Source organism: Rattus norvegicus, chromosome 20 (assembly GCF_036323735.1).
Source record: "Rattus norvegicus strain BN/NHsdMcwi chromosome 20, GRCr8, whole genome shotgun sequence".
Lineage (NCBI taxonomy): Eukaryota > Metazoa > Chordata > Mammalia > Rodentia > Muridae > Rattus > Rattus norvegicus.
In genome coordinates this window covers 38,066,559-38,086,366 of record NC_086038.1, presented here as the reverse complement: position 1 = coordinate 38,086,366, position 19,808 = coordinate 38,066,559, and positions in this window count along the sequence as shown.

Below are 19,808 nucleotides of genomic sequence, written 5' to 3'. Positions count from 1 at the left end.
CTGCGTCCCGCATCCGAGTGTGGTTTCAGAACCAAAGAAGTCGCACTGGAGAGGTGAGGCACGGCCCAAAGCGGTCCAGCAGAGGCTCCATTCCGCTAGCCTCCCAAGAGCTCGAGGAAGGGTTTGGCTCCAGGTCACAGGTAGCAGCATGCCCTCGGACAGCAGAAGGCCTCGCACTCGACTCAACTTGCAACAGCGCAGGATCCTAGTGCAAGCCTTTGAGAGGAACCCGTTGCCAGGCTTTGCTACCAGGGAGCACCTGGGCCAAAGGACAGGTTTGAATGAGGACACGATCCACATATGGTTTCAGAACAGAAGAGCGCGGCAAGCCCGCGCTCCAGATCAAGATGTGCCTGCTTCACAAGTGCAGGATGTCGCAACTGGAGGTCTCAGTGGCAAGGATGAGGCAGCACCGGACAACCTGTTATTGATGGCTGCTGCAGGAGGTGTGGGCATGGAGAACTCGAGCTCCAGCGACCAGCCCCACTTCCACGAAGAGTCCCAGCATCCCCAAGTGGCACTGCCCGAAGGACGAGGCCAATCACAGACAGCCACTCAAGCATACGAGCCAGGAACTCTGGAACTCCTCCTTGATGAACTGCTGGAAGAAGACCAAGTGGAGGGTGACAGGCCATTCCCTGTGGATCTGGATGGAAATCCTGGTGGCAAGGAGCACGGGGTTGTCCAGGAAACCATCTTGCAACTGGCTGCCACGGACTGTGTTTCCAAGGAATCCTCAAGTTATAGCGACCCAACCAATTTCTCCAGAGAGTCTCAGCTACCACAATGGGCACAGCCTGAAGGACAAGGCCAAGAACAGGCTCTCACTCAGGGATGCAACAGGGGCCCTCTGGAACTCTTCCTGGATCAACTGCTGATGGAAGTTCGAGTGGAGACGCTCTCCCCAGGCCCTGTACATCTGGAAGGTGCAGTTCAGCAAATGGATGCAACACCTGAGCTGCCTCTCTCTCAAGAAGAATATGAGGCTCTGCTGGATATTCTCTGAGTCCCAGCCTGGAAGCTCCTATCCAGAAGACACCCGCAATCAACACTTGAGAATGTAGACAGCCCAAAAAGTATATGCATCAAAACCCCTATTACAGTGGGTGCTTTCGATGGAAGGCATCTTGCTTACTAGAAGGAGGAAATGCACGTGGGTTTTCCATGTGCAGTGCCTACATGAGGACCCTGGGATGAGGAAACGGGCTCTAAGAATGGGATTCTGCTGAAGGAGCACAGGGCAAGATCACCAGGGACTCCTAAAACATCAAGGAGGCCTAATGAAAAGCCCAACTGACAGAACACACCATTGAACGGGCTCCATTAGACTCCAGGAAATCTCATGGGTCACCAGGTATAGGCTACACATCTCAGGACACTGAACCAGGAAGGAGTTATGAAGACTTCTTCCTTGGGACTAAGAACTGCAGCACTTCTTACCAATGCCTTATGCTTAGCTGTGAGTTGACTAACAAACCATCCATTCTATATTTACTCCTAGCACATTTGTTTAGTTTACTTTTGTTTTGTTTTGTCTTGCTTTGTTCTACTTCCCATTGCATTCAATAAAGGTTTGCATTGTTTGTTTGTTTGCTTGCTTGCTTGTTTGCTTGTGTGTTTGTATGGGTGGTTGAATTGGCTGTTTGCTTTAGGCATGAGCTTTCCAATTCAAAGGGTGGTAAGACTTGGGAAGGCAGTGAGGCAGGATGAGAAGTCTGAAAGGGAAATAACAAGGAAAGCTGATCAGTGTTCAATGCAGACATGGCACTGTTTGCTAAAGCAAACAAGCAGGGAAAATGTCAACCTAAAGAAGAGTGTGTGTAAGGCCACAAAACTGTAAATGAACATCATCCTGGAAATGGAGTGCAACCAAAGTATCGTGAACAATTCATTCCAGGATTGACACTGATTCAATCAGACAAGCCGAATACCTTCCTCCTCCCACAGTGAGGTGTATCCCACACTCTCAGGTATCCGTCTTTTATCCTTGAGTTTCCCAAGCCTAGCACGGCCCTGCATTCCCTAATGTGAGGTCCCTCCAAACCCACCTGAAGACTGCAATTGCCTAGAGGTAGGCAGTTGTCCTTGGGTGCATGCAGCCACATTGCCTCAAGGAGCATAGGGCTTATACAGGTCTTTCATCACAGGTTTGGGTCTTTTGTTCCACATTCACAAGTCAGACTTGCTGGCCCGGTTTTTGTGTATGCTCGTGTGTGTTTGTGTGTGTGTGTGTGTGTGTGTGAGTGTGTATGTGTATGTGTGTGTTATTTGTATTTCTGTTATTTGTGTGTGTTTGCATGTGCATGTGTGAGTGTCTGTGTGTGTGTGCTTGTTTTGTGTGTGTGTTATTTGTATTTGTGTTATCTCTGTGTGTGTATGTGTGTGTGTTTGTGTGTGCCTGTGTGTGTTTGTGTGTGCGTGTGTGTGCTTTGTTGTGTGTGTGCTATTTCTATTTGTGTTATTTGTATGTGTCTGTGTGTGTGTTTGCGTGTGTGTGTGTGTGTGTGTGTGTTTGCACCTTTGTTTGCATTTAACATGTTAATGGTGAGAATTCCTGAAAATCTGGCCCAACTGTTCTGACAGGAAATGCATGAATGCGCATTCCCGAATCTCTACATGAACTATTGTGGTTTTTGGCCTATTTGCCTGTGTAAAAGACTTTCTTTCTGCATGTGCTATTCTCTTCTCTCGGTTTAATAGAGTTCTGTTGCTCCCAACTACCACCTAGCCCTACAAGAAGGAAAGAAGTGCCATGACTTGCATGACCCCTGGAAGTGATATCCTTGGTTCTCAGGACAAGTGGTTGGGATCCTCAGTTGGGGGGTCTTCTCTTTCCAACCTGTGTGGATCCAGATGGGATGAGATCAGCACGGATTCAACTTGGCTAGTGATACCACCTAAGGCACAGTCCACTCTGCCTTCCTCTTCTGAAGCCGGCTTACCACCTCCACGATTTCCTGGATACTCTGCCCAAAGCCAGGAAGGACCTATGGTGCTCCCTCCTTGGACGATCTGTCTGCTGGATTCTTGATTCCTAGGACATTTATTGTGCTTCCTTGTTCTGTGTCCAGAATGGCATGCAAGGGACTGCGAGACTTTGGGAGAGACTTTGCTGAGTCTGATAGGTTTCTTGAGGTCTTGTTCCGGGTCTCCCGTTCTCAGGTGGGAGGCTTGGCAGGTGTAGAGCTTCCTGGCATGACCTTGATTCAAGGAGGACGACTGTAGCCCACGGCTCCTTTCGAGTGGGCGGAGCTCCGGGAGCAGAGAGAGAGGTACTTAAGGGCAGGGGTCCCAGCCCTACGGCTGGCATTTGCTCAAGCTTGCGCTTGCTCTGGAGCGGTCCTGACTATATTCTCCAGCTTGAGGACTCCTGGCATCGAATCCTTAGGAGCATGGAAGCTGGAAGCAATGTGGATAGCAGCTGTGTGCTGCGGGAATCCCGGCGCAGGAAGACGGTTTGGCAGGCCTGGCAAAGGAAGGCCCTGCTATCAGCTTTCAGCAAGAACAAATACCCGAGCTTCTGGGACAGGCAGGAACTGGCCAGGCAAATACAGCTCCCTGCGTCCCGCATCCGAGTGTGGTTTCAGAACCAAAGAAGTCGCACTGGAGAGGTGAGGCACGGCCCAAAGCGGTCCAGCAGAGGCTCCATTCCGCTAGCCTCCCAAGAGCTCGAGGAAGGGTTTGGCTCCAGGTCACAGGTAGCAGCATGCCCTCGGACAGCAGAAGGCCTCGCACTCGACTCAACTTGCAACAGCGCAGGATCCTAGTGCAAGCCTTTGAGAGGAACCCGTTGCCAGGCTTTGCTACCAGGGAGCACCTGGGCCAAAGGACAGGTTTGAATGAGGACACGATCCACATATGGTTTCAGAACAGAAGAGCGCGGCAAGCCCGCGCTCCAGATCAAGATGTGCCTGCTTCACAAGTGCAGGATGTCGCAACTGGAGGTCTCAGTGGCAAGGATGAGGCAGCACCGGACAACCTGTTATTGATGGCTGCTGCAGGAGGTGTGGGCATGGAGAACTCGAGCTCCAGCGACCAGCCCCACTTCCACGAAGAGTCCCAGCATCCCCAAGTGGCACTGCCCGAAGGACGAGGCCAATCACAGACAGCCACTCAAGCATACGAGCCAGGAACTCTGGAACTCCTCCTTGATGAACTGCTGGAAGAAGACCAAGTGGAGGGTGACAGGCCATTCCCTGTGGATCTGGATGGAAATCCTGGTGGCAAGGAGCACGGGGTTGTCCAGGAAACCATCTTGCAACTGGCTGCCACGGACTGTGTTTCCAAGGAATCCTCAAGTTATAGCGACCCAACCAATTTCTCCAGAGAGTCTCAGCTACCACAATGGGCACAGCCTGAAGGACAAGGCCAAGAACAGGCTCTCACTCAGGGATGCAACAGGGGCCCTCTGGAACTCTTCCTGGATCAACTGCTGATGGAAGTTCGAGTGGAGACGCTCTCCCCAGGCCCTGTACATCTGGAAGGTGCAGTTCAGCAAATGGATGCAACACCTGAGCTGCCTCTCTCTCAAGAAGAATATGAGGCTCTGCTGGATATTCTCTGAGTCCCAGCCTGGAAGCTCCTATCCAGAAGACACCCGCAATCAACACTTGAGAATGTAGACAGCCCAAAAAGTATATGCATCAAAACCCCTATTACAGTGGGTGCTTTCGATGGAAGGCATCTTGCTTACTAGAAGGAGGAAATGCACGTGGGTTTTCCATGTGCAGTGCCTACATGAGGACCCTGGGATGAGGAAACGGGCTCTAAGAATGGGATTCTGCTGAAGGAGCACAGGGCAAGATCACCAGGGACTCCTAAAACATCAAGGAGGCCTAATGAAAAGCCCAACTGACAGAACACACCATTGAACGGGCTCCATTAGACTCCAGGAAATCTCATGGGTCACCAGGTATAGGCTACACATCTCAGGACACTGAACCAGGAAGGAGTTATGAAGACTTCTTCCTTGGGACTAAGAACTGCAGCACTTCTTACCAATGCCTTATGCTTAGCTGTGAGTTGACTAACAAACCATCCATTCTATATTTACTCCTAGCACATTTGTTTAGTTTACTTTTGTTTTGTTTTGTCTTGCTTTGTTCTACTTCCCATTGCATTCAATAAAGGTTTGCATTGTTTGTTTGTTTGCTTGCTTGCTTGTTTGCTTGTGTGTTTGTATGGGTGGTTGAATTGGCTGTTTGGTTTAGGCATGAGCTTTCCAATTCAAAGGGTGGTAAGACTTGGGAAGGCAGTGAGGCAGGATGAGAGGTCTGAAAGGGAAATAACAAGGAAAGCTGATCAGTGTTCAATGCAGACATGGCACTGTTTGCTAAAGCAAACAAGCAGGGAAAATGTCAACCTAAAGAAGAGTGTGTGTAAGGCCACAAAACTGTAAATGAACATCATCCTGGAAATGGAGTGCAACCAAAGTGTCGTGAACAATTCATTCCAGGATTGACACTGATTCAATCAGACAAGCCGAATACCTTCCTCCTCCCACAGTGAGGTGTATCCCACACTCTCAGGTATCCGTCTTTTATCCTTGAGTTTCCCAAGCCTAGCATGGCCCTGCATTCCCTAATGTGAGGTCGCTCCAAACCCACCTGAAGACTGCAATTGCCTAGAGGTAGGCGTTGTCCTTGGGTGCATGCAGCCACATTGCCTCAAGGAGCATAGGGCTTATACAGGTCTTTCAGCACAGGTTTTGGTCTTTTTTTCCACATTCACAAGTCAGACTTGCTGGCCCGGTTTTTGTGTATGCTCGTGTGTGTGTGTGTGTGTGTGTGTGTGTGTGTGTGTGTGTGAGTGTGTATGTGTATGTGTGTGTTATTTGTATTTCTGTTATTTGTGTGTGTTTGCATGTGCATGTGTGAGTGTCTGTGTGTGTGTGCTTGTTTAGTGTGTGTGTTATTTGTTTTTGTGTTATCTCTGTGTGTGTATGTGTGTGTGTTTGTGTGTGCCTGTGTGTGTTTGTGTGTGCGTGTGTGTGCTTTGTTGTGTGTGTGCTATTTCTATTTGTGTTATTTGTATGTGTCTGTGTGTGTGTTTGCGTGTGTGTGTGTGTGTGTGTGTGTGTTTGCACCTTTGTTTGCATTTAACATGTTAATGGTGAGAATTCCTGAAAATCTGGCCCAACTGTTCTGACAGGAAATGCATGAATGCGCATTCCCGAATCTCTACATGAACTATTGTGGTTTTTGGCCTATTTGCCTGTGTAAAAGACTTTCTTTCTGCATGTGCTATTCTCTTCTCTCGGTTTAATAGAGTTCTGTTGCTCCCAACTACCACCTAGCCCTACAAGAAGGAAAGAAGTGCCATGACTTGCATGACCCCTGGAAGTGATATCCTTGGTTCTCAGGACAAGTGGTTGGGATCCTCAGTTGGGGGGTCTTCTCTTTCCAACCTGTGTGGATCCAGATGGGATGAGATCAGCACGGATTCAACTTGGCTAGTGATACCACCTAAGGCACAGTCCACTCTGCCTTCCTCTTCTGAAGCCGGCTTACCACCTCCACGATTTCCTGGATACTCTGCCCAAAGCCAAGAAGGACCTATGGTGCTCCCTCCTTGGACGATCTGTCTGCTGGATTCTTGATTCCTAGGACATTTATTGTGCTTCCCTGTTCTGTGTCCAGAATGGCATGCAAGGGACTGCGAGACTTTGGGAGAGACTTTGCTGAGTCTGATAGGTTTCTTGAGGTCTTGTTCCGGGTCTCCCGTTCTCAGGTGGGAGGCTTGGCAGGTGTAGAGCTTCCTGGCATGACCTTGATTCAAGGAGGACGACTGTAGCCCACGGCTCCTTTCGAGTGGGCGGAGCTCCGGGAGCAGAGAGAGAGTTACTTAAGGGCAGGGGTCCCAGCCCTACGGCTGGCATTTGCTCAAGCTTGCGCTTGCTCTGGAGCGGTCCTGACTATATTCTCCAGCTTGAGGACTCCTGGCATCGAATCCTTAGGAGCATGGAAGCTGGAAGCAATGTGGATAGCAGCTGTGTGCTGCGGGAATCCCGGCGCAGGAAGACGGTTTGGCAGGCCTGGCAAAGGAAGGCCCTGCTATCAGCTTTCAGCAAGAACAAATACCCGAGCTTCTGGGACAGGCAGGAACTGGCCAGGCAAATACAGCTCCCTGCGTCCCGCATCCGAGTGTGGTTTCAGAACCAAGAAGTCGCACTGGAGAGGTGAGGCACGGCCCAAAGCGGTCCAGCAGAGGCTCCATTCCGCTAGCCTCCCAAGAGCTCGAGGAAGGGTTTGGCTCCAGGTCACAGGTAGCAGCATGCCCTCGGACAGCAGAAGGCCTCGCACTCGACTCAACTTGCAACAGCGCAGGATCCTAGTGCAAGCCTTTGAGAGGAACCCGTTGCCAGGCTTTGCTACCAGGGAGCACCTGGGCCAAAGGACAGGTTTGAATGAGGACACGATCCACATATGGTTTCAGAACAGAAGAGCGCGGCAAGCCCGCGCTCCAGATCAAGATGTGCCTGCTTCACAAGTGCAGGATGTGGCAACTGGAGGTCTCAGTGGCAAGGATGAGGCAGCACCGGACAACCTGTTATTGATGGCTGCTGCAGGAGGTGTGGGCATGGAGAACTCGAGCTCCAGCGACCAGCCCCACTTCCACGAAGAGTCCCAGCATCCCCAAGTGGCACTGCCCGAAGGACGAGGCCAATCACAGACAGCCACTCAAGCATACGAGCCAGGAACTCTGGAACTCCTCCTTGATGAACTGCTGGAAGAAGACCAAGTGGAGGGTGACAGGCCATTCCCTGTGGATCTGGATGGAATTCCTGGTGGCAAGGAGCACGGGGTTGTCCAGGAAACCATCTTGCAACTGGCTGCCACGGACTGTGTTTCCAAGGAATCCTCAAGTTATAGCGACCCAACCAATTTCTCCAGAGAGTCTCAGCTACCACAATGGGCACAGCCTGAAGGACAAGGCCAAGAACAGGCTCTCACTCAGGGATGCAACAGGGGCCCTCTGGAACTCTTCCTGGATCAACTGCTGATGGAAGTTCGAGTGGAGACTCTCTCCCCAGGCCCTGTACATCTGGAAGGTGCAGTTCAGCAAATGGATGCAACACCTGAGCTGCCTCTCTCTCAAGAAGAATATGAGGCTCTGCTGGATATTCTCTGAGTCCCAGCCTGGAAGCTCCTATCAAGAAGACACCTGCAATCAACACTTGAGAATGTAGACAGCCCAAAAAGTATATGCATCAAAACCCCTATTACAGTGGGTGCTTTCGATGGAAGGCATCTTGCTTACTAGAAGGAGGAAATGCACGTGGGTTTTCCATGTGCAGTGCCTACATGAGGACCCTGGGATGAGGAAACGGGCTCTGAGCATGGGATTCTGCTGAAGGAGCACAGGGCAAGATCACCAGGGACTCCTCAAACATCAAGGAGGCCTAATGAAAAGCCCAACTGACAGAACACACCATTGAACTGGCTCCAGCAGACTCCAGGAAATCTCATGGGTCACCAGGTATAGGCTACACATCTCAGGACACTGAACCAGGAAGGAGTTATGAAGACTTCTTCCTTGGGACTAGAACTGCTGCACTTCTTACCAATGCCTTATGCTTAGCTGTGAGTTGACTAACAAACCACCCATTCTATATGTACTCCTAGCACATTTGTTTAGTTTACTTTTGTTTTGTTTTGTCTTGCTTTGTTCTACTTCCCATTGCATTCAATAAAGGTTTGCATTGTTTGTTTGTTTGCTTGCTTGCTTGTTTGCTTGTGTGTTTGTATGGGTGGTTGAATTGGCTGTTTGCTTTAGGCATGAGCTTTCCAATTCAAAGTGTGGTAAGACTTGGGAAGGCAGTGAGGCAGGATGAGAGGTCTGAAAGGGAAATAACAAGGAAAGCTGATCAGTGTTCAATGCAGACATGGCACTGTTTGCTAAAGCAAACAAGCAGGGAAAATGTCAACCTAAAGAAGAGTGTGTGTAAGGCCACAAAACTGTAAATGAACATCATCCTGGAAATGGAGTGCAACCAAAGTATCGTGAACAATTCATTCCAGGATTGACACTGATTCAATCAGACAAGCCGAATACCTTCCTCCTCCCACAGTGAGGTGTATCCCACACTCTCAGGTATCCGTCTTTTATCCTTGAGTTTCCCAAGCCTAGCACGGCCCTGCATTCCCTAATGTGAGGTCCCTCCAAACCCACCTGAAGACTGCAATTGCCTAGAGGTAGGCAATTGTCCTTGGGTGCATGCAGCCACATTGCCTCAAGGAGCATAGGGCTTATACAGGTCTTTCAGCACAGGTTTTGGGTCTTTTGTTCCACATTCACAAGTCAGACTTGCTGGCCCGGTTTTTGTGTATGCTCGTGTGTGTGTGTGTGTGTGTGTGTGTGTGTGTGTGTGTGAGTGTGTATGTGTATGTGTGTGTTATTTGTATTTCTTTTATTTGTGTGTGTTTGCATGTGCATGTGTGAGTGTCTGTGTGTGTGTGCTTGTTTTGTGTGTGTGTTATTTGTATTTGTGTTATCTCTGTGTGTGTATGTGTGTGTGTTTGTGTGTGCCTGTGTGTGTTTGTGTGTGCGTGTGTGTGTGCTTTGTTGTGTGTGTGCTATTTCTATTTGTGTTATTTGTATGTGTCTGTGTGTGTATTTGCGTGTGTGTGTGTGTGTGTGTGTGTGTGTGTGTTTGCTCCTTTGTTTGCATTTAACATGTTAATGGTGAGAATTCCTGAAAATCTGGCCCAACTGTTCTGACAGGAAATGCATGAATGCGCATTCCCGAATCTCTACATGAACTATTGTGGTTTTTGGCCTATTTGCCTGTGTAAAAGACTTTCTTTCTGCATGTGCTATTCTCTTCTCTCGGTTTAATAGAGTTCTGTTGCTCCCAACTACCACCTAGCCCTACAAGAAGGAAAGAAGTGCCATGACTTGCATGACCCCTGGAAGTGATATCCTTGGTTCTCAGGACAAGTGGTTGGGATCCTCAGTTGGGGCGTCTTCTCTTTCCAACCTGTGTGGATCCAGATGGGATGAGATCAGCACGGATTCAACTTGGCTAGTGATACCACCTAAGGCACAGTCCACTCTGCCTTCCTCTTCTGAAGCCGGCTTACCACCTCCACGATTTCCTGGATACTCTGCCCAAAGCCAGGAAGGACCTATGGTGCTCCCTCCTTGGACGATCTGTCTGCTGGATTCTTGATTCCTAGGACATTTATTGTGCTTCCTTGTTCTGTGTCCAGAATGGCATGCAAGGGACTGCGAGACTTTGGGAGAGACTTTGCTGAGTCTGATAGGTTTCTTGAGGTCTTGTTCCGGGTCTCCCGTTCTCAGGTGGGAGGCTTGGCAGGTGTAGAGCTTCCTGGCATGGCCTTGATTCAAGGAGGACGACTGTAGCCCACGGCTCCTTTCGAGTGGGCGGAGCTCCGTGAGCAGAGAGAGAGGTATTTAAGGGCAGGGGTCCCAGCCCTACGGCTGGCATTTGCTGAAGCTTGCGCTTGCTCTGGAGCGGTCCTGACTATATTCTCCAGCTTGAGGACTCCTGGCATCGAATCCTCAGGAGCATGGAAGCTGGAAGCACTTTGGATAGCAGCTGTGTGCTGCGGGAATCCCGGCGCAGGAAGACGGTTTGGCAGGCCTGGCAAAAGAAGGCCCTGCTATCAGCTTTCAGCAAGAACAAATACCCGAGCTTCTGGGACAGGCAGGAACTGGCCAGGCAAATACAGCTCCCTGCGTCCCGCATCCGAGTGTGGTTTCAGAACCAAAGAAGTCGCACTGGAGAGGTGAGGCACGGCCCAAAGCGGTCCAGCAGAGGCTCCATTCCGCTAGCCTCCCAAGAGCTCGAGGAAGGGTTTGGCTCCAGGTCACAAGGTAGCAGCATGCCCTCGGACAGCAAAAGGCCTCGCACTCGACTCAACTTGCAACAGCGCAGGATCCTAGTGCAAGCCTTTGAGAGGAACCCGTTGCCAGGCTTTGCTACCAGGGAGCAGCTGGGCCAAAGGACAGGTTTGAATGAGGACACGATCCACATATGGTTTCAGAACAGAAGAGCGCGGCAAGCCCGCGCTCCAGATCAAGATGTGCCTGCTTCACAAGTGCAGGATGTGGCAACTGGAGGTCTCAGTGGCAAGGATGAGGCAGCACCGGACAACCTGTTATTGATGGCTGCTGCAGGAGGTGTGGGCATGGAGAACTCGAGCTCCAGCGACCAGCCCCACTTCCACGAAGAGTCCCAGCATCCCCAAGTGGCACTGCCCGAAGGACGAGGCCAATCACAGACAGCCACTCAAGCATACGAGCCAGGAACTCTGGAACTCCTCCTTGATGAACTGCTGGAAGAAGACCAAGTGGAGGGTGACAGGCCATTCCCTGTGGATCTGGATGGAAATCCTGGTGGCAAGGAGCACGGGGTTGTCCAGGAAACCATCTTGCAACTGGCTGCCACGGACTGTGTTTCCAAGGAATCCTCAAGTTATAGCGACCCAACCAATTTCTCCAGAGAGTCTCAGCTACCACAATGGGCACAGCCTGAAGGACAAGGCCAAGAACAGGCTCTCACTCAGGGATGCAACAGGGGCCCTCTGGAACTCTTCCTGGATCAACTGCTGATGGAAGTTCGAGTGGAGACGCTCTCCCCAGGCCCTGTACATCTGGAAGGTGCAGTTCAGCAAATGGATGCAACACCTGAGCTGCCTCTCTCTCAAGAAGAATATGAGGCTCTGCTGGATATTCTCTGAGTCCCAGCCTGGAAGCTCCTATCCAGAAGACACCCGCAATCAACACTTGAGAATGTAGACAGCCCAAAAAGTATATGCATCAAAACCCCTATTACAGTGGGTGCTTTCGATGGAAGGCATCTTGCTTACTAGAAGGAGGAAATGCACGTGGGTTTTCCATGTGCAGTGCCTACATGAGGACCCTGGGATGAGGAAACGGGCTCTGAGCATGGGATTCTGCTGAAGGAGCACAGGGCAAGATCACCAGGGACTCCTCAAACATCAAGGAGGCCTAATGAAAAGCCCAACTGACAGAACACACCATTGAACTGGCTCCAGCAGACTCCAGGAAATCTCATGGGTCACCAGGTATAGGCTACACATCTCAGGACACTGAACCAGGAAGGAGTTATGAAGACTTCTTCCTTGGGACTAAGAACTGCTGCACTTCTTACCAATGCCTTATGCTTAGCTGTGAGTTGACTAACAAACCACCCATTCTATATGTACTCCTAGCACATTTGTTTAGTTTACTTTTGTTTTGTTTTGTCTTGCTTTGTTCTACTTCCCATTGCATTCAATAAAGGTTTGCATTGTTTGTTTGTTTGCTTGCTTGCTTGTTTGCTTGTGTGTTTGTATGGGTGGTTGAATTGGCTGTTTGGTTTAGGCATGAGCTTTCCAATTCAAAGGGTGGTAAGACTTGGGAAGGCAGTGAGGCAGGATGAGAGGTCTGAAAGGGAAATAACAAGGAAAGCTGATCAGTGTTCAATGCAGACATGGCACTGTTTGCTAAAGCAAACAAGCAGGGAAAATGTCAACCTAAAGAAGAGTGTGTGTAAGGCCACAAAACTGTAAATGAACATCATCCTGGAAATGGAGTGCAACCAAAGTATCGTGAACAATTCATTCCAGGATTGACACTGATTCAATCAGACAAGCCGAATACCTTCCTCCTCCCACAGTGAGGTGTATCCCACACTCTCAGGTATCCGTCTTTTATCCTTGAGTTTCCCAAGCCTAGCACGGCCCTGCATTCCCTAATGTGAGGTCCCTCCAAACCCACCTGAAGACTGCAATTGCCTAGAGGTAGGCAGTTGTCCTTGGGTGCATGCAGCCACATTGCCTCAAGGAGCATAGGGCTTATACAGGTCTTTCAGCACAGGTTTTGGGTCTTTTGTTCCACATTCACAAGTCAGACTTGCTGGCCCGGTTTTTGTGTATGCTCGTGTGTGTGTGTGTGTGTGTGTGTGTGTGAGTGTGTATGTGTATGTGTGTGTTATTTGTATTTCTGTTATTTGTGTGTGTTTGCATGTGCATGTGTGAGTGTCTGTGTGTGTGTGCTTGTTTTGTGTGTGTGTTATTTGTATTTGTGTTATATCTGTGTGTGTATGTGTGTGTGTTTGTGTGTGCCTGTGTGTGTTTGTGTGTGCGTGTGTGTGTGCTTTGTTGTGTGTGTGCTATTTCTATTTGTGTTATTTGTATGTGTCTGTGTGTGTATTTGCGTGTATTTGCGTGTGTGTGTGTGTGTTTGCTCCTTTGTTTGCATTTAACATGTTAATGGTGAGAATTCCTGAAAATCTGGCCCAACTGTTCTGACAGGAAATGCATGAATGCGCATTCCCGAATCTCTACATGAACTATTGTGGTTTTTGGCCTATTTGCCTGTGTAAAAGACTTTCTTTCTGCATGTGCTATTCTCTTCTCTCGGTTTAATAGAGTTCTGTTGCTCCCAACTACCACCTAGCCCTACAAGAAGGAAAGAAGTGCCATGACTTGCATGACCCCTGGAAGTGATATCCTTGGTTCTCAGGACAAGTGGTTGGGATCCTCAGTTGGGGGGTCTTCTCTTTCCAACCTGTGTGGATCCAGATGGGATGAGATCAGCACGGATTCAACTTGGCTAGTGATACCACCTAAGGCACAGTCCACTCTGCCTTCCTCTTCTGAAGCCGGCTTACCACCTCCAAGATTTCCTGGATACTCTGCCCAAAGCCAGGAAGGACCTATGGTGCTCCCTCCTTGGACGATCTGTCTGCTGGATTCTTGATTCCTAGGACATTTATTGTGCTTCCTTGTTCTGTGTCCAGAATGGCATGCAAGGGACTGCGAGACTTTGGGAGAGACTTTGCTGAGTCTGATAGGTTTCTTGAGGTCTTGTTCCGGGTCTCCCGTTCTCAGGTGGGAGGCTTGGCAGGTGTAGAGCTTCCTGGCATGACCTTGATTCAAGGAGGACGACTGTAGCCCACGGCTCCTTTCGAGTGGGCGGAGCTCCGGGAGCAGAGAGAGAGGTACTTAAGGGCAGGGGTCCCAGCCCTACGGCTGGCATTTGCTGAAGCTTGCGCTTGCTCTGGAGCGGTCCTGACTATATTCTCCAGCTTGAGGACTCCTGGCATCGAATTCTTAGGAGCATGGAAGCTGGAAGCAATGTGGATAGCAGCTGTGTGCTGCGGGAATCCCGGCGCAGGAAGACGGTTTGGCAGGCCTGGCAAAAGAAGGCCCTGCTATCAGCTTTCAGCAAGAACAAATACCCGAGCTTCTGGGACAGGCAGGAACTGGCCAGGCAAATACAGCTCCCTGCGTCCCGCATCCGAGTGTGGTTTCAGAACCAAAGAAGTCGCACTGGAGAGGTGAGGCACGGCCCAAAGCGGTCCAGCAGAGGCTCCATTCCGCTAGCCTCCCAAGAGCTCGAGGAAGGGTTTGGCTCCAGGTCACAAGGTAGCAGCATGCCCTCGGACAGCAAAAGGCCTCGCACTCGACTCAACTTGCAACAGCGCAGGATCCTAGTGCAAGCCTTTGAGAGGAACCCGTTGCCAGGCTTTGCTACCAGGGAGCAGCTGGGCCAAAGGACAGGTTTGAATGAGGACACGATCCACATATGGTTTCAGAACAGAAGAGCGCGGCAAGCCCGCGCTCCAGATCAAGATGTGCCTGCTTCACAAGTGCAGGATGTGGCAACTGGAGGTCTCAGTGGCAAGGATGAGGCAGCACCGGACAACCTGTTATTGATGGCTGCTGCAGGAGGTGTGGGCATGGAGAACTCGAGCTCCAGCGACCAGCCCCACTTCCACGAAGAGTCCCAGCATCCCCAAGTGGCACTGCCCGAAGGACGAGGCCAATCACAGACAGCCACTCAAGCATACGAGCCAGGAACTCTGGAACTCCTCCTTGATGAACTGCTGGAAGAAGACCAAGTGGAGGGTGACAGGCCATTCCCTGTGGATCTGGATGGAAATCCTGGTGGCAAGGAGCACGGGGTTGTCCAGGAAACCATCTTGCAACTGGCTGCCACGGACTGTGTTTCCAAGGAATCCTCAAGTTATAGCGACCCAACCAATTTCTCCAGAGAGTCTCAGCTACCACAATGGGCACAGCCTGAAGGACAAGGCCAAGAACAGGCTCTCACTCAGGGATGCAACAGGGGCCCTCTGGAACTCTTCCTGGATCAACTGCTGATGGAAGTTCGAGTGGAGACGCTCTCCCCAGGCCCTGTACATCTGGAAGGTGCAGTTCAGCAAATGGATGCAACACCTGAGCTGCCTCTCTCTCAAGAAGAATATGAGGCTCTGCTGGATATTCTCTGAGTCCCAGCCTGGAAGCTCCTATCCAGAAGACACCCGCAATCAACACTTGAGAATGTAGACAGCCCAAAAAGTATATGCATCAAAACCCCTATTACAGTGGGTGCTTTCGATGGAAGGCATCTTGCTTACTAGAAGGAGGAAATGCACGTGGGTTTTCCATGTGCAGTGCCTACATGAGGACCCTGGGATGAGGAAACGGGCTCTGAGCATGGGATTCTGCTGAAGGAGCACAGGGCAAGATCACCAGGGACTCCTCAAACATCAAGGAGGCCTAATGAAAAGCCCAACTGACAGAACACACCATTGAACTGGCTCCAGCAGACTCCAGGAAATCTCATGGGTCACCAGGTATAGGCTACACATCTCAGGACACTGAACCAGGAAGGAGTTATGAAGACTTCTTCCTTGGGACTAAGAACTGCTGCACTTCTTACCAATGCCTTATGCTTAGCTGTGAGTTGACTAACAAACCACCCATTCTATATGTACTCCTAGCACATTTGTTTAGTTTACTTTTGTTTTGTTTTGTCTTGCTTTGTTCTACTTCCCATTGCATTCAATAAAGGTTTGCATTGTTTGTTTGTTTGCTTGCTTGCTTGTTTGCTTGTGTGTTTGTATGGGTGGTTGAATTGGCTGTTTGCTTTAGGCATGAGCTTTCCAATTCAAAGGGTGGTAAGACTTGGGAAGGCAGTGAGGCAGGATGAGAGGTCTGAAAGGGAAATAACAAGGAAAGCTGATCAGTGTTCAATGCAGACATGGCACTGTTTGCTAAAGCAAACAAGCAGGGAAAATGTCAACCTAAAGAAGAGTGTGTGTAAGGCCACAAAACTGTAAATGAACATCATCCTGGAAATGGAGTGCAACCAAAGTATCGTGAACAATTCATTCCAGGATTGACACTGATTCAATCAGACAAGCCGAATACCTTCCTCCTCCCACAGTGAGGTGTATCCCACACTCTCAGGTATCCGTCTTTTATCCTTGAGTTTCCCAAGCCTAGCACGGCCCTGCATTCCCTAATGTGAGGTCCCTCCAAACCCACCTGAAGACTGCAATTGCCTAGAGGTAGGCAGTTGTCCTTGGGTGCATGCAGCCACATTGCCTCAAGGAGCATAGGGCTTATACAGGTCTTTCAGCACAGGTTTTGGGTCTTTTGTTCCACATTCACAAGTCAGACTTGCTGGCCCGGTTTTTGTGTATGCTCGTGTGTGTGTGTGTGTGTGTGTGTGTGTGTGTGTGAGTGTGTATGTGTATGTGTGTGTTATTTGTATTTCTGTTATTTGTGTGTGTTTGCATGTGCATGTGTGAGTGTCTGTGTGTGTGTGCTTGTTTTGTGTGTGTGTTATTTGTATTTGTGTTATATCTGTGTGTGTATGTGTGTGTGTTTGTGTGTGCCTGTGTGTGTTTGTGTGTGCGTGTGTGTGTGCTTTGTTGTGTGTGTGCTATTTCTATTTGTGTTATTTGTATGTGTCTGTGTGTGTATTTGCGTGTATTTGCGTGTGTGTGTGTGTGTTTGCTCCTTTGTTTGCATTTAACATGTTAATGGTGAGAATTCCTGAAAATCTGGCCCAACTGTTCTGACAGGAAATGCATGAATGCGCATTCCCGAATCTCTACATGAACTATTGTGGTTTTTGGCCTATTTGCCTGTGTAAAAGACTTTCTTTCTGCATGTGCTATTCTCTTCTCTCGGTTTAATAGAGTTCTGTTGCTCCCAACTACCACCTAGCCCTACAAGAAGGAAAGAAGTGCCATGACTTGCATGACCCCTGGAAGTGATATCCTTGGTTCTCAGGACAAGTGGTTGGGATCCTCAGTTGGGGGGTCTTCTCTTTCCAACCTGTGTGGATCCAGATGGGATGAGATCAGCACGGATTCAACTTGGCTAGTGATACCACCTAAGGCACAGTCCACTCTGCCTTCCTCTTCTGAAGCCGGCTTACCACCTCCAAGATTTCCTGGATACTCTGCCCAAAGCCAGGAAGGACCTATGGTGCTCCCTCCTTGGACGATCTGTCTGCTGGATTCTTGATTCCTAGGACATTTATTGTGCTTCCTTGTTCTGTGTCCAGAATGGCATGCAAGGGACTGCGAGACTTTGGGAGAGACTTTGCTGAGTCTGATAGGTTTCTTGAGGTCTTGTTCCGGGTCTCCCGTTCTCAGGTGGGAGGCTTGGCAGGTGTAGAGCTTCCTGGCATGACCTTGATTCAAGGAGGACGACTGTAGCCCACGGCTCCTTTCGAGTGGGCGGAGCTCCGGGAGCAGAGAGAGAGGTACTTAAGGGCAGGGGTCCCAGCCCTACGGCTGGCATTTGCTGAAGCTTGCGCTTGCTCTGGAGCGGTCCTGACTATATTCTCCAGCTTGAGGACTCCTGGCATCGAATTCTTAGGAGCATGGAAGCTGGAAGCAATGTGGATAGCAGCTGTGTGCTGCGGGAATCCCGGCGCAGGAAGACGGTTTGGCAGGCCTGGCAAAAGAAGGCCCTGCTATCAGCTTTCAGCAAGAACAAATACCCGAGCTTCTGGGACAGGCAGGAACTGGCCAGGCAAATACAGCTCCCTGCGTCCCGCATCCGAGTGTGGTTTCAGAACCAAAGAAGTCGCACTGGAGAGGTGAGGCACGGCCCAAAGCGGTCCAGCAGAGGCTCCATTCCGCTAGCCTCCCAAGAGCTCGAGGAAGGGTTTGGCTCCAGGTCACAAGGTAGCAGCATGCCCTCGGACAGCAAAAGGCCTCGCACTCGACTCAACTTGCAACAGCGCAGGATCCTAGTGCAAGCCTTTGAGAGGAACCCGTTGCCAGGCTTTGCTACCAGGGAGCAGCTGGGCCAAAGGACAGGTTTGAATGAGGACACGATCCACATATGGTTTCAGAACAGAAGAGCGCGGCAAGCCCGCGCTCCAGATCAAGATGTGCCTGCTTCACAAGTGCAGGATGTGGCAACTGGAGGTCTCAGTGGCAAGGATGAGGCAGCACCGGACAACCTGTTATTGATGGCTGCTGCAGGAGGTGTGGGCATGGAGAACTCGAGCTCCAGCGACCAGCCCCACTTCCACGAAGAGTCCCAGCATCCCCAAGTGGCACTGCCCGAAGGACGAGGCCAATCACAGACAGCCACTCAAGCATACGAGCCAGGAACTCTGGAACTCCTCCTTGATGAACTGCTGGAAGAAGACCAAGTGGAGGGTGACAGGCCATTCCCTGTGGATCTGGATGGAAATCCTGGTGGCAAGGAGCACGGGGTTGTCCAGGAAACCATCTTGCAACTGGCTGCCACGGACTGTGTTTCCAAGGAATCCTCAAGTTATAGCGACCCAACCAATTTCTCCAGAGAGTCTCAGCTACCACAATGGGCACAGCCTGAAGGACAAGGCCAAGAACAGGCTCTCACTCAGGGATGCAACAGGGGCCCTCTGGAACTCTTCCTGGATCAACTGCTGATGGAAGTTCGAGTGGAGACGCTCTCCCCAGGCCCTGTACATCTGGAAGGTGCAGTTCAGCAAATGGATGCAACACCTGAGCTGCCTCTCTCTCAAGAAGAATATGAGGCTCTGCTGGATATTCTCTGAGTCCCAGCCTGGAAGCTCCTATCCAGAAGACACCCGCAATCAACACTTGAGAATGTAGACAGCCCAAAAAGTATATGCATCAAAACCCCTATTACAGTGGGTGCTTTCGATGGAAGGCATCTTGCTTACTAGAAGGAGGAAATGCACGTGGGTTTTCCATGTGCAGTGCCTACATGAGGACCCTGGGATGAGGAAACGGGCTCTGAGCATGGGATTCTGCTGAAGGAGCACAGGGCAAGATCACCAGGGACTCCTCAAACATCAAGGAGGCCTAATGAAAAGCCCAACTGACAGAACACACCATTGAACTGGCTCCAGCAGACTCCAGGAAATCTCATGGGTCACCAGGTATAGGCTACACATCTCAGGACACTGAACCAGGAAGGAGTTATGAAGACTTCTTCCTTGGGACTAAGAACTGCTGCACTTCTTACCAATGCCTTATGCTTAGCTGTGAGTTGACTAACAAACCACCCATTCTATATGTACTCCTAGCACATTTGTTTAGTTTACTTTTGTTTTGTTTTGTCTTGCTTTGTTCTACTTCCCATTGCATTCAATAAAGGTTTGCATTGTTTGTTTGTTTGCTTGCTTGCTTGTTTGCTTGTGTGTTTGTATGGGTGGTTGAATTGGCTGTTTGGTTTAGGCATGAGCTTTCCAATTCAAAGGGTGGTAAGACTTGGGAAGGCAGTGAGGCAGGATGAGAGGTCTGAAAGGGAAATAACAAGGAAAGCTGATCAGTGTTCAATGCAGACATGGCACTGTTTGCTAAAGCAAACAAGCAGGGAAAATGTCAACCTAAAGAAGAGTGTGTGTAAGGCCACAAAACTGTAAATGAACATCATCCTGGAAATGGAGTGCAACCAAAGTATCGTGAACAATTCATTCCAGGATTGACACTGATTCAATCAGACAAGCCGAATACCTTCCTCCTCCCACAGTGAGGTGTATCCCACACTCTCAGGTATCCGTCTTTT